This window comes from Pinus tabuliformis, chromosome 4_2 (assembly GCF_031772625.1).
Source record: "Pinus tabuliformis cultivar Carrire ecotype Pingquan chromosome 4_2, CPIR1, whole genome shotgun sequence".
Taxonomy (NCBI): domain Eukaryota; kingdom Viridiplantae; phylum Streptophyta; class Pinopsida; order Pinales; family Pinaceae; genus Pinus; species Pinus tabuliformis.
This window is the reverse complement of record NC_142304.1, coordinates 803,198,165-803,212,783: the sequence shown is the minus strand read 5'-3', so window position 1 is coordinate 803,212,783 and position 14,619 is coordinate 803,198,165. Positions and strand designations below refer to the sequence as shown.

At 37.8% G+C, this 14,619-nt stretch overlaps 1 long non-coding RNA gene across 1 annotated transcript in view; it reads left to right on the top strand.

Annotated features, from left to right (window-relative positions):
• The first annotated feature begins 9,236 nt into the window (after positions 1-9,236).
• Positions 9,237-14,619, top strand: part of LOC149172111 (uncharacterized) — a 38,256-nt gene continuing 32,873 nt past the window's right edge. Inside the window, exons 1-2 of the long non-coding RNA XR_016259605.1 lie at positions 9,237-9,535; positions 9,622-9,712. This is a non-coding gene — a long non-coding RNA (uncharacterized LOC149172111). The remainder of the gene's footprint in view (positions 9,536-9,621; positions 9,713-14,619) is intronic.

Sequence of the window (14,619 nt, the reverse complement as noted above, 5' to 3'; positions counted from 1 at the left end):
TTGTTTGTGTTTAGAGTTTTATAGGAAATTCGACTTGAGTTTTGATATTTAGGACCTAAATTCTAAAATATACTCCTTACTGTAATTTAAAAATCTTTTTAGTGCAGTTCCATAACTATATTGCATCTAGAAATAGAGCCCAACTCGTACTTAGAGCAAGTGAGCAGATGACCTAGCGGTTTGTTTTCCAGCCCTGTGATAGTGTTCAGATGACCCTGCGGTTTGTTTTCCAGGGTTGGGTTAGTGATTACGATCCCATTGTATCTGCGGAGTAACAAATTTGGAGTAACAAATCTGTGATCCATATTTAATTGAATTTAATTGATTGCACGGTCTGTCTTTGTTAACGATGCAGGTTGTTTAATTACGGAACAGGCATTTATGCATTCATCTTTTGCGATCTGCAGACACAAAGGAAACTGAAATCAGTCCAAGAGATAATCACAGATAATCACATCTCCTTTCATGTATATTATTAGTTATTCGAATGTGTCCCATTGGTCACGTTCATATATAGTTGCAGCTTCAGATGTATTTATAACCACATTGTGGTTATAAATGGTACTGATCATGTATATAATGCTGATGTTTTCCACTTGTTTGGAATTGCAGTGTGATGACGATTGGTTCAACTATTGGGTTGTAGTAGAGAATGCTACAAGAGGGGCTCTGTCTTTCACTACTTTGTTATTGTGATTTGTTTACTTTGTCATTGTGATGTGTTTATGGAGCGCGCTTAGTGATATATTTGTTTTTGATGTATTTCTGTTTGTTAATGTGATGTGTTTGTGCTTGTGTAGCGTAGTGTGTCAATGTGATGTGTTTGTGATTGTGATGTTCATGTCTGTGAGTCTGAGAGAGAGATCAGATTCTGTGGTAGAGAAGAATATGGAGTCACTGTTGATGGTAAATGATGCATTTACAGTGAGTTTTAAACACTTGTCTTCCATTATTTTTAATTCATCCCCTTTTTGTAATGTTTTTTAATGGTTTAAATTTTTGTAAACAGGAAGGAACAGTGAAATCTACCGCCCTGGGAGCTATCATCCAATGAATTTCACGGCTGCTGCAACGAGGACTTTCGATATGTACGACAACTATCATCCAATGAATTTCAGGGCTGCTGCAACGAGGACTTTCCATACTTTCGACAGCAAGGTATTTACATACTGGTTTTTTGGTCTTATACTATAAGGAAGTTTAGTTAGATTGAATGGAAAACAAACTTGTTTGTGCTTAGAGTTTTATAGGAAATTCGAGTTGAATTTTGATATTTAGGACCTAAATTCTGAAATATTCTCCTTTCTCTAATTCTAAAATCTTTTCAGTGAAGTTCCATAACTATATTGCATCTAGAAATAGAGACCCAACTCGTACTTAGAGCAAATGACCAGATGACCTAGCGGTTTGTTTTCTAGCCCTGTGATAGTGTTTAGATGACCCTGTGGTTTGTTTTCCAAGGCTATTTAGTGGTTACGATCCCATTATATCTGCGGAGTAACAAATTTGTGATCCATATTTAATTGATTGCACTGTCTGTCTTCGTTAACGATGCAGGTTGTAGGTTTGTTTTCCAGCCTTGTGATAGTGTTTAGATGACCCTGTGGTTTGTTTTCCAGAGCTGGGTTAGTGGTTATGATCCCATTGTATTTGTAGAGTAACAAATTTGTGATCCATATTTAATTGAATTTAGTTGATTGCACGGTCTGTCTTCATTAACGATGCAGGTTGTTTAATTACGGAACGGGCATTTATGCATTCATCTTTTGCAATCTGCAGACACAAAGGAAACTGAAATCAGTCCAAGAGATAATCACAGATAATCACATCTCCTTTCAGGTATATTATTAGTTATTCAAATGTGTCCCATTGGTCACATTCATATATAGTTGCAGCCTCAGATATATTTATAACCACATTGTGGTTATAAATGGTACTGATCATGTATATAATGCTGATGTTTTCCACTTGTTTGGAATTGCAGTGCGATGACGATTGGTTCAACTATTGGGTTCTAGTAGAGAATGCTACAAGAGAGGCTCTCTCTTTCACTACTCTGTTATTGTGATGTGTTTACTCTGTCATCGTGATGTGTTTGTGGAGCGCGCTCAGTGATTGATTTGTGTTTGTTAATGTGATGTGTTTGTGTTTGTGTAGCGTAGTGTGTCAATGTGATGTGTTTGTGATTGTGATGTTCATGTCTGTGAGTCTGAGAGAGAGAGCAGACTCTGTGGCAGAGAAGAATATGGAGTGACTGTTGATGGTTAAATGATGCCTTTATAGTGAGTTTTAAACACATGTCTTCCATTATTTTTAATTCATCCCCTTTTTGTCATGTTTTTTGATGGTTTAAATTTTTGTAAATAGGAAGGAACAGCTAAATCTACCGCCCCGGGAGCTATCATCCAATGAATTTCAGCACTGCTGCAAGGATGATTTTTCATACGTTCGCCGGCAAGGTATCTACATACTGGTTTTTTGGTCTTCTACATAAATTGAATGAAAAACAAACTTGTTTGTGTTTAGAGTTTTATAGGAAATTCAACTTGAATTTTGATCTTTAGGACCTAAATTCTGAAATATTCCACTTACTCTAATTTTAGAATCTTTTCAGTGCAGTTCCATAACTATATTGTATTTAGAAATAGAGACCCAACTCGTGCTTAGAAGAAATGATTAGATGACCTAGTGGTGTGTTTTCCAGCCCTGTGATAGTGTTCGGATGACCCTGTGGTTTGTTTTCTAGGGCTGGGTTAGTGGTTACGATTCCATTATATCTGCGGAGTAACAAATTTGTGATCTGTATTTTATTGATTGCACGGTCTGTCTTCGTTAATGATGTAGGTTGTTTAATTACGGAACATGCATTTATGCATTCATCTTTTGCAATATGCAGACACAGGGAACTGAAATCAGTTCAAGAGATAATCACAAATAATCACATTTCCTTTCAGGTATATTATTAGTTATTCAAATGTGTTGCCTCGGTCACATTCACATATAGTTGGAGCTTCAGATGTATTTATAACCACATTGTGGTTATAAATGGTATTGATCATGTATATAATGCTGATGTTTTCCACTTGTTTGGAATTGCAGTGCGATGACGATTGGTTCACCTATTGGGTTCTAGCAGAGAATGCTACAAGAGAGGCTCTCTCTTTCACTACTCTGTTATTGTGATGTGTTTACTCTGTCATCGTGATGTGTTTGTGGAGCGCGCTCAGTGATGTATTTGTGTTTGTTAATGTGATGTATTTGTGTTTGTTAATGTGATGGTCTTTTCAGTGAAGTTCCATAACTATATTGCATCTAGAAATAGAGACCCAACTCGTACTTAGAACAAATGACCAGATAACCTAGCGGTTTGTTTTCTAGCCCTGTGATAGTGTTTAGATGACCCTGTGGTTTGTTTCCAAGGCTGTTTAGTGGTTACGATCCCATTATATCTGCGGAGTAACAAATTTGTGATCCATATTTAATTGATTGCACGGTCTGTCTTCGTTAACAATGGTTGTTGTAGGTTTGTTTTCCAGCCCTGTGATAGTGTTTAGATGACCCTGTGGTTTGTTTTCCATGGCTGGGTTAGTGGTTACGTTCCCATTGTATCTGTAGAGTAACAAATTTGTGATCCATATTTAATTGAATTTAATTGATTGCACGGTCTGTCTTCGTTAACAATGTAGGTTGTTTAATTACGGAACAGGCATTTATGCATTCATCTTTTGCAATCTGCGGACACAAAGGAAACTGAAATCAGTCCAAGAGATAATCACAGATAATCACATCTCCTTTTAGGTATATTATTAGTTATTCAAATGTGTCCCATCGGTCACATTCATATATAGTTGTAGCTTCAGATGTATTTATAACCACATTGTGGTTATAAATGGTACTGATCATGTATATAATGATGATGTTTTCCACTTGTTAACCACATTGTGGTTATAAATGGTATTGATCATGTATATAATGCTGATGTTTTCCACTTGTTTGGAATTGCAGTGCGATGACAATTGGTTCAAATATTGGGTTCTAGCAGAGAATGCTACAAGAGAGGCTCTCTCTTTCACTACTCTGTTATTGTGATGTGTTTACTCTGTCATCGTGATGTGTTTGTGGAGCGCGCTCAGTGATGTATTTGTGTTTGTTAATGTGATGTGTTTGTGTTTGTGTAGCGTAGTGTGTCAATGTGATGTGTTTGTGATTGTGATGTTCATGTCTGTGAGTCTCAGAGAGAGAGCAGACTCTGTGGCAGAGAAGAATATGGAGTGACTGTTGATGGTTAAATGATGCCTTTATAGTGAGTGTTAACACATGGTTTCCATTATTTTTAATTCATGCCCTTTTTGTAATGTTTTTTTGATGGTTTAAATTTTTGTAAACAGGAAGGAACATCCAAATCTACCGCCCCGGGAGCTATCATCCAATGAATTTTAGGGCTGCTGCAACGAGGACTTTCCATACGTTCGACATCTATCATCCAATGAATTTCAGGGCTGCTGCAACGAGGACTTTCCATACGTTCGGCAGCAAGGTATTGACATACTAGTTTCTTGGTCTTCTACTATAGGGAAGTTAAGTTAGATTGAATGAAAAACAAGCTTGTTTGTGTTTAGAGTTTTATAGGAAATTCGAGTTGAATTTTGATATTTAGGACCTAAATTCTGAAATATTCTCCTTACTCTAATTTTAAAATCTTTTCTGTGCAGTTCCATAACTATATTGCATCTAGAAATAGAGACCCAACTCGTACTTAGAGCAAGTGACCAGATGACCTAGCGGTTTGTTTTCCAGCCCTGTGATAGTGTTTAGATGACCCTGCGGTTTGTTTTCCAAGGCTTGGTTAGTGATTACGATCCCATTGTATCTGCGGAGTAACAAATTTGGAGTAACAAATCTGTGATCCATATTTAATTGAATTTAATTGATTGCACGGTTTGTCTTTGTTAACGATGGAGGTTGTTTAATTACGGAACAGGCATTTATGCATTCATCTTTTGCAATCTGCAGACACAAAGGAAACTGAAATTAGTCCAAGAGATAATCATAGATAATCACATCTCCTTTCATGTATATTATTAGTTATTCAAAGGGTGTCCCATTGGTCACGTTCATATATAGTTGCAGCTTCAGATGTATTTATAACCACATTGTGGTTATAAATGGTACTGATCATGTATATAATGCTGATGTTTTCCACTTGTTTGGAATTGCAGTGTGATGACGATTGGTTCAAATATTGGGTTCTAGCAGAGAATGCTACAAGAGGGGCTCTGTCTTTCACTACTCTGTTATTGTGATGTGTTTACTCTGTCATTGTTGTGTTTGTGGAGCGCGCTCAGTGATATATTTGTGTTTGTTAATGTGATGTGTTTGTGTTTGTGTAGCGTAGTGTGTCAATGTGATGTGTTTGTGATTGTGATGTTCATGTCTGTGAGTCTGAGAGAGAGAGCAGATTCTGTGGTAGAGAAGAATATGGAGTGACTATTGATGGTTAAATGATGCCTTTACAGTGAGTTTTAAACACATGTCTTCCATTATTTTCAATTCATCCCCTTTTTGTAATGTTTTTTGATGGTTTAAATTTTTGTAAACAGGAAGGAACAACCAATTCTACCGCCCCAAGAGCTATCATCCAATGAATTTCAGGGATGCTGCAACGACGACTTTCCATACGTACGACAGCTATCATCCAATGAATTTCAGGGCTGCTGCAACGAGGACTTTCCATACGTTCGACAGCAAGGTATTTACATGCCTTTACAGTGAGTGTTAAACACATGGCTTCCATTATTTTTAATTCATGCCCTTTTTGTAATGTTTTTTGATGGTTTAAATTTTTGTAAACAGGAAGGAACATCCAAATCTACCGCCCCGGGAGCTATCATCCAATGAATTTCAGGGCTGCTGCAACGAGGACTTTCCATACGTTCGACAACTATCATCCAATGAATTTCAGGGCTGCTGCAATGAGGACTTTCCATACGTTCGACATCTATCATCCAATGAATTTCAGGGCTGTTGCAACGAGGACTTTCCATACGTTCGGCAACAAGGTATTGACATACTAGTTTCTTGGTCTTCTACTATAAGGAAGTTAAGTTAGATTTAATGAAAAACAAGCTTGTTTGTGTTTAGAGTTTTATAGGAAATTCGACTTGAATTTTGATATTTAGGACCTAAATTCTGAAATATTCTCCTTACTCTAATTTTAAAATCTTTTCAGTGCAGTTCCATAACTATATCGCATCTAGAAATAGAGACCCAACTCGTACTTAGAGCAAGTGACCAGATGACCTAGCGGTTTGTTTTCCAGCCCTGTAATAGTGTTCAGATGACGCTGTGGTTTGTTTTCCAGGGCTGGGTTAGTGATTACGATCCCATTGTATATGCGGAGTAACAAATTTGGAGTAACAAATCTGTGATCCATATTTAATGGAATTTAATTGATTGCACGATCTATCTTTGTTAACGATGCAGGTTGTTTAATTACGGAACAGGCATTTATGCATTCATCTTTTGCAATCTGCAGACACAAAGGAAACTGAAATCAGTCCAAGAGATAATCACAGATAATCACATCTCCTTTCATGTATATTATTAGTTATTCAAATGTGTCCCATTGGTCACGTTCATATATAGTTGTAGCTTCAGATGTATTTATAACCACATTGTGGTTATAAATGGTACTGATCATGTATATAATGCTGATGTTTTCCACTTGTTTGGAATTGCAGTGCGATGACGATTGGTTCAACTATTGGGTTCTAGCAGAGAATGCTACAAGAGGGGCTCTGTCTTTCACTACTCTGTTATTTTGATGTGTTTAGTCTGTCATTGTGATGTGTTTGTGGAGCGCGCTCAGTGATATATTTGTGTTTGTTAATGTGATGTGTTTGTGTTTGTGTAGCGTAGTCTGTCAATGTGATGTGTTTGTGATTGTGATGTTCATGTCTGTGAGTTTGAGAGAGAGAGCAGATTCTGTGGTAGAGAAGAATATGGAGTGACTGTTGATGGTTAAATGATGCCTTTACAGTGAGTTTTAAACACATGTCTTCCATTATTTTCAATTCATCCCCGTTTTGTAATGTTTTTTGATGGTTTAAATTTTTGTAAGCAAGAAGGAACAGCCAAATCTGCCGCCCCGGAGCTATCATCCAATGAATTTCAGGGCTGTTGCGATGACGACTTTCCATTCGTACGACAGCTATCATCCAATGAATTTCAGGGCTGTTGCAACGAGGACTTTCCATACGTTCGACAACAAGGTATTTACATACTGGTTTTTTGGTCTTATACTATAAGGAAGTTAAGTTAGATTGAATGAAAAACAAACTTGTTTGTGTTTAGAGTTTTATAGGAAATTCGAGTTGAATTTTGATATTTAGGACCTAAATTCTGAAATATTCTCCTTTCTATAATTTTAAAATCTTTTCAGTGCAGTTCCATAACTATATTGCATCTAGAAATAGAGACCCAACTTGTACTTAGAACAAATGACTAGATGACCTAGCGGTTTGTTTTCTAGCCCTGTGATAGTGTTTAGATGACCCTGTGGTTTGTTTTCCAGTGTTGTTTAGTGGTTACGATCCCATTGTATCTGCGGAGTAACAAATTTGTGTTCCATATTTAATTGATTGAACTGTCTGTCTTCGTTAACGATGTAGGTTGTAGGTTTGTTTTCCAGCCTTGTGATAGTGTTTAGATGACCTTGTGGTTTGTTTTCCAGGGCTGGGTTAGTGGTTACGATCCCATTGTATCTGTAGAGTAACAAATTTGTGATCCATATTTAATTGAATTTAGTTGATTGCACGGTCTGTCTTCGTTAACGATGCAGGTTGTTTAATTACGGAACGGGCATTTATGCATTCATCTTTTGCAATCTGTAGACACAAAGGAAACTGAAATCAGTCCAAGAGATAATCACAGATAATCACATCTCCTTTCAGGTATATTATTAGTTATTCAAATGTGTCCGATCAGTCACATTCATATATAGTTGCAGCCTCCGATATATGTACTGATCATGTATATATTGTTGATGTTTTCCACTTGTTTGAAATTGCAGTGCAATGACGATTGGTTCAACTATTGGGTTCTAGTAGAGAATGCTACAAGAGAGGCTCTCTTTCACTACTCTGTTATTGTGATGTGTTTACTCCGTCATTGTGATGTGTTTGTGGAGTGCGCTCAGTGATGTATTTGTGTTTGTTAATGTGATGTGTTTGTGTTGGTGTAGCGTAGTGTGTCAATGTGATGTGTTTGTGATTGTGATGTTCATGTCTGTGAGTCTGAGAGAGAGAGAGTAGACTCTGTGGCAGAGAAGAATATGGAGTGACTATTGATGGTTAAATGATGCCTTTACAGTGAGTGTTAAACACATGTCTTCCATTATTTTTAATTCATGCCCTTTTTGTAATGTTTTTTGATGGATTAAATTTTTGTAAACAGGAAGGAACAACTAAATCTACCGCCTCGGGAGCTATCATCCAATGAATTTCAGGGCTGCTGCAAGGAGGACTTTTCATACGTTCGGCGGCAAGGTATCTACATACTGGTTTTTTGGTCTTCTACTTTAAGGAAGTTAAGTTAGATTGAATGAAAAACAAACTTGTTTGTGTTTAGAGTTTTATAGGAAATTCAACTTGAATTTTGATCTTTAGGACCTAAATTCTGAAATATTCCCCTTACTCTAATTTTAGAATCTTTTCAGTGCAGTTCCATAACTATATTGTATCTAGAAATAGAGACCCAACTCGTACTTAGAAGAAATGACCAGATGACCTAGTGGTTTGTTTTCCAGCCCTGTGATAGTGTTCGGATGACCCTGTGGTTTGTTTTCTAGGGCTGGGTTAGTGGTCACGATCCCATTGTATCTGTGGAGTAACAAATTTGTGTTCCATATTTAATTGATTGAACTGTCTGTCTTCGTTAATGATGCAGGTTGTTTAATTACGGAACATGCATTTATGCATTCATCTTTTGCAATCTGCAGACACAAAGGAAACTGAAATCAGTCCAAGAGATAATCACAGATAATCACATTTCCTTTCAGGTATATTATTAGTTATTCAAATGTGTCGCCTCGGTCACATTCACATATAGTTGCAGCTTCACATGTATTTATAACCGCATTGTGGTTATAAATGGTACTGATCATGTATATAATGCTGATGTTTTCCACTTGTTTGGAATTGCAGTGTGATGATGATTGGTTCAACTATTGGTTCTAGCAGAGAATGCTATAAGAGAGAGTCTCTCTTTCACTACTCTGTTATTGTGATGTGTTTACTCTGTCATTGTGATGTGTTTGTGGAGCGCCCTCAGTGATGTATTTGTGTTTGTTAATGTGATGTGTTTGTGTTTGTGTAGCGTAGTGTGTCAATGTGATGTGTTTGTGATTGTGATGTTTGTGTCTGTGAGTCTGGGAGAGAGAGCAGACTCTGCGGCAGAGGAGAATATGGAGTGACTGTTGATGGTTAAATGATGCCAGTTATGGAGTGACTGTTGATGGTTAAATGATGCCTTTACAGTGAGTGTTAAACACATGTCTTCCATTATTTTTTAATTCATCCCCTTTTTGTAATATTTTTTGATGGTTTAAATTTTTGTAAATAGGAAGGAACAACCAATATTCCTCCCCGGCAGCTATCATGCAATGAATTTCAGGGCTACTGCAACAAGGACTTTCCATACATTTGGCAGCAAGGTATTTACATACTGGTTTTTTTGGTCTTCGACTATAAGGAAGTTAAGTTAGATTGAATGAAAAGGAACCTTGTTTGTGTTTAGAGTTTTATAGGAAATTCGACTTGAATTTTGATATTTAGGACCTAAATTTTGAAATATTCTCCTTACTCTAATTTTAAAATCTTTTCAGTGCAGTTCCATAAGTATATTGCATCTAGAAATAGAGACCCAACTCGGACTTAGAACAAATGACCAGATGACCTAGCGGTTTGTTTTCCATCCTTGTGATAGTGTTCAGATGACCCTGCGGTGTTCAGATCTTGTGCAGTGTCTCGACTCTCTCTTATCCTTGTAAGAAGGTTAGGTATAGTTAACATTCACCCCCTACTCGGAACTAGCTTCTTTATTCATATGTAGATCCACAAATGACAGTTGCACAAGGGAGGCTTGGTAATGCAAGGAACCTCCAGGAACAAATTTATGCTAAGTTGCAGACATATCATATGACAACATAGCTAATACAGGGAAATACCAGGAACTGGGCTATAATAGACCGCAGTTATTAGTATGTATCAATTTGTGCATAACACAAGTGGAGTCACTTTAGATGGCTTGGAAGCAATAAATTACGTTTGAAGCAACTAGGGAAGCTTCACCCTGACATTGCGAGGTCTTTCAAAGTGCTAGACACCTAGAGATCCAGTCTTAAGGAGGCCTTCCCTGCCTATTGAAAAGGCAGTATCTTGTAGCAACTTTTGATTAATGTTATGAGTGGTTCATGACAGTCATACCCGGCTCAGGATCTATTATGCCCATGTCCTATGGCGATATTAAAGCATGACAACACCTACATCACCCTCGAGGAAAGGGCAGCTCCTAAAGCGTTGACCATTTTAAGCATTTTAAAATCAGGTTAATTGAGCTGAGCAGTGTCACTTTAGATGGCTTGGAAGCAATACATTATGTTTGAAGCAACTAGGGAAGCTTCACCCGGACATTGCGAGGTCTTTCAAAGTGCTAGACACCTAGAGATCCGGTCCTTGGAAGCAATAAAGTATGTCTGAAGCAACCAGGGAAGCTTCACCCTGACATTGCGAGGTTTTTCAAAGTGCTAGACACTTAGAGATCCGGTCTTAAGGAGGTCTTGCCTGCCTATTGAAAAGGCAGTAGCTTGTAGCAACTTTTGATTAATGTTATGAGTGGTTCATGACAGTCATACCTGGCTCAGGATCTATTATGCCCATGTCCTATGGCAATATTAGAGCATGACAGCACCTACATCACCCTCGAGGAAAGGGCAGCTTCTAAAGCGTTGACCATTTTAAGCATTTTAAAATCAGGTTAATTGAGCTGTCATACGAATTTATCCTAATCAACAGGAAACCAACATTGGTACAGATTGATATTAACTTCACAGCCTTGCACTCACCATCATATATTTGTGGGCTTAGGAAAGTTGGGGAAACTATGCTAGGGTTTGTACTTCACCATCTTAAAGTGAAGGAAGAAGTGAAGGAAGAAGTACCTGAGCAGCAATGGTGATTCTTCCTAATTCCACTTGGCATTTTACCTAGTGGAGAACTTGCACACACTGTGAGAGATCCAGTGGCTATACTTCCAACCTGCTGTTTCCTGCAAATCTGAGTCAAAGCCTCTAACCGTTCTGGGTGCTTAAACTGGTACAACGTGGAGTATTACTGCAAGGTCTTCATGGTCCAAACTCTCTCTGTTTCATAAGGGTTCGTTGATCTTGGAGTCTAGAACTGCTTCTGCCTCTAACATCTAACCTTTTGGGGGTTACTTGACATTCTCCAGCATCACCTCACCAGTTTCTATCCACCCAAACCATAATCCATGTAATGTCCATAGGGACATGTTTGGAGATCATTTCTAGGTCTCTACAGTAAACCCTACTTCTGTTGTTGAGGTCTACTAGAACCTTTTGGTCCTTGATCTCTAAGTCACATTCCAGATTTGAGAGAAGATGGCTGAAATTCAGAAGCCAGTGTGGTCATCCAATTACTCCAATGATTGTACCTTTATGTTTGGACAATTAGTAGAGTTTCCAGAGAGCTGCAATGGGGTAGCACTCTTCACATTAACTCAACTTTGTGGTCTTCTGGAAAGAAGGTTTATTACCTTTGTGGATGAACTCTACAACCACTATTGTTGCCTTATATGAATTGCAGCTTCATCTATTAATGATCTATTTCTGGGAGCAAATGAAGGAACACTAATACTTGGAGAACTTTTAGTTTTCAGAGACATCGCACATTTAGAGGCTTTCTTCAACATGAAGAAGCATGGCAGCCAGCACATATTTCAAGAGCCATTTTTTTTTGGAGATATTTAAGGATTTAAGGATGTCAAAGGGTCACTAGTCCAAGACGAGGACTCCCAATTTTCTTTGATTTGATCCTCCCTCAATTTATGGATTTTTAAATTGCCAGGCATATTTTATTATTATTAATTGCAGCAGAAAGTATATCTAAATCTACTTTTGTCTGTTTCTGGGAAAATTAGTTGAGGAGATTGAGGAGTGATATATTTAATTGCTTTACCTTGGTGCAAATTGTGGATATGGAAGTCAACATGAAGAAGCATAGCAGTCAGCACAAGCTCAGAAAGAAAGCTTGCTCAAATAGCAATTAATGCCACCATAGTGTGCATCTTGTCTTTCAAGAAGCTATGAATATTTACACAAGATGCCACATGTTTTTGTGTCCATGAAACCATATGAACAATCCGTTTAGATTAACTTAATTCAAACAGCTGTTTAAGGTGAAGTCATTGTAGAGTGTAATGACATTGGAAATTTTTGTTTTTCCTTAATTTAATGAGCCTATTTTAAACACGTACCAGGTTCTCAAGATTCATGGAGATAAGGGACTTTACCCTTATTTCTGACTCAACCTACAACTGCTATTTGCATATGCAATATTTTGATAACGCATTGGACATATTTCTCCATAGCTTGTCAAAACTGGAATAAGATGTATCTTGGCATTGGACCTATTTCTCCATAGCTTGTCAAAACTGGAATAAGATGTATCTTGGTATTGGCATTGCATGCTACCAACCAGGGAAAATTGTAATGATCAAGCCGCACTATCCAAAGGCAATGGTATGGATCCTTTGAAATACAAGGTTGTGGCTTCTTATACACTGGTTGGTTTAGCCACCAAGAGGACATGTGAAGTCTGTATTGCATTGGACCTATTTCTCCATAGCTTGTCAAAACTGGAATAAGATGTATCTTGGTATTGGCATTGCATGCTACCAACCAGGGAAAATTGTAATGATCAAGCCGCACTATCCAAAGGCAATGGTATGGATCCTTTGAAATACAAGGTTGTGGCTTCTTATACACTGGTTGGTTTAGCCACCAAGAGGACATGTGAAGTCTGTATTACATTCCAGCATGCATTGAAGACTTATGCCAGCTAGTACTTAAAGGATTTACAATTCCTCTGCACCAAAGGGGTGATGTAAGACCCCTCTCATTTCCTTCCATCCTGAGTTATCACTTTCTGATTGCAGTCCTGCTTGATTGATGATACATAAACACACCCAGTCATATTGACATATGTGTTTGAGTGTTCTTAGAGTTCTACCCGTGGTACTATCTTTTCGTTTCGGTTCCATACCTTTCCTACATAAGTTATTTCTCAGCTTATATCATTGCCCTTGAGAAATATTTCTCTCTTTAACAGAAATGCACAAAGAAGCCAAACCACCAAATCTTGGCAGCGTTTCACATGCAGGGCTGAATGTTAGTTTTGTGACTAGTTCCTCACATGGATTTTGTCTCACACACATCATTTTACATGACATCATCTAGGTATTACAAAAGCATAATACTGATGGCCATGTCTCAACTGTAAGAGCAACCCCATTGCATACCATACCTCATTAGCATCAATTCAACTCCAATAGAACAGACATGAAATTCATTATACATGTCAATGTAGGGCTAAGGATGTCATACTTAGTGACTCCAACTTGGATAAATCCCTGAAGCTCCTTTACATCTCTTTATTCAGTTTGAAATTTGTAATCTATCATTGGTGACTCAGACCATGATGATTATTCACCTAATTGTATTCCATGCTTCTCCATATTTGAGAGTTTGTCAAAGATGGACATCTCTTGATTCTAGGGTTACACCTTTAGTTGTCATTCCTTTCGCAATAGAACCCATGCCTCAGAAAATTTTCATTTTTTGTTCTATATATATATATATATGAGAGTATTAAATGGCTTGATTCCCTTCTTCAAGTAGTTCCCCTTCTATCCCTGAGGTGCTCATCTGGTACCATCATTCCTTGAGGGACTAGGTACGTTACCCATTCTAGGTCTGTGGAGACCGAGCCAATGGATCAATTTCATGGTACTGACATACCATGTTGATAAGAGGAGATTTTGATATGAGAAGGTTCTAGTCGTTATGCCTGCAATTTGTTTTATAAGATCTCATCGAGACTGCCCCCATTCTATGGTGATGGCTCTATTTGCTAAGAGTAGAATCCTTTTTGTGGCAGCCTGGCTTTAGAAGCTCGATTAGGGCGGTAGCGGAGTTAGTTAGTATGTAAGTTTCTAATATCCACATTGTGGCTTGACTAATGATCAACCCACTTCCTTTATAAGATCTCATCGAGACAACCCCCATTCTATGGTGATGGCTCTATTTGCTAAGAGTAGAATCCTTTTTGTGGCAGCCTGGCTTTAGAAGCTCGATTAGGGCAGTAGTGGAGTTAGTTAGTTTGTAAGTTTCTAACATCCACATTGTGGCCTGACAAATGATCAACCCACTTCCTTTATCGGAAGAGAGTATGCTTCAAATTTTACTTTAAATACATTATTGATATAAGCTCTGGATTGATGCAGACATCGTTATTCAATTGCCTTACCTCGTCCTTAGGAACT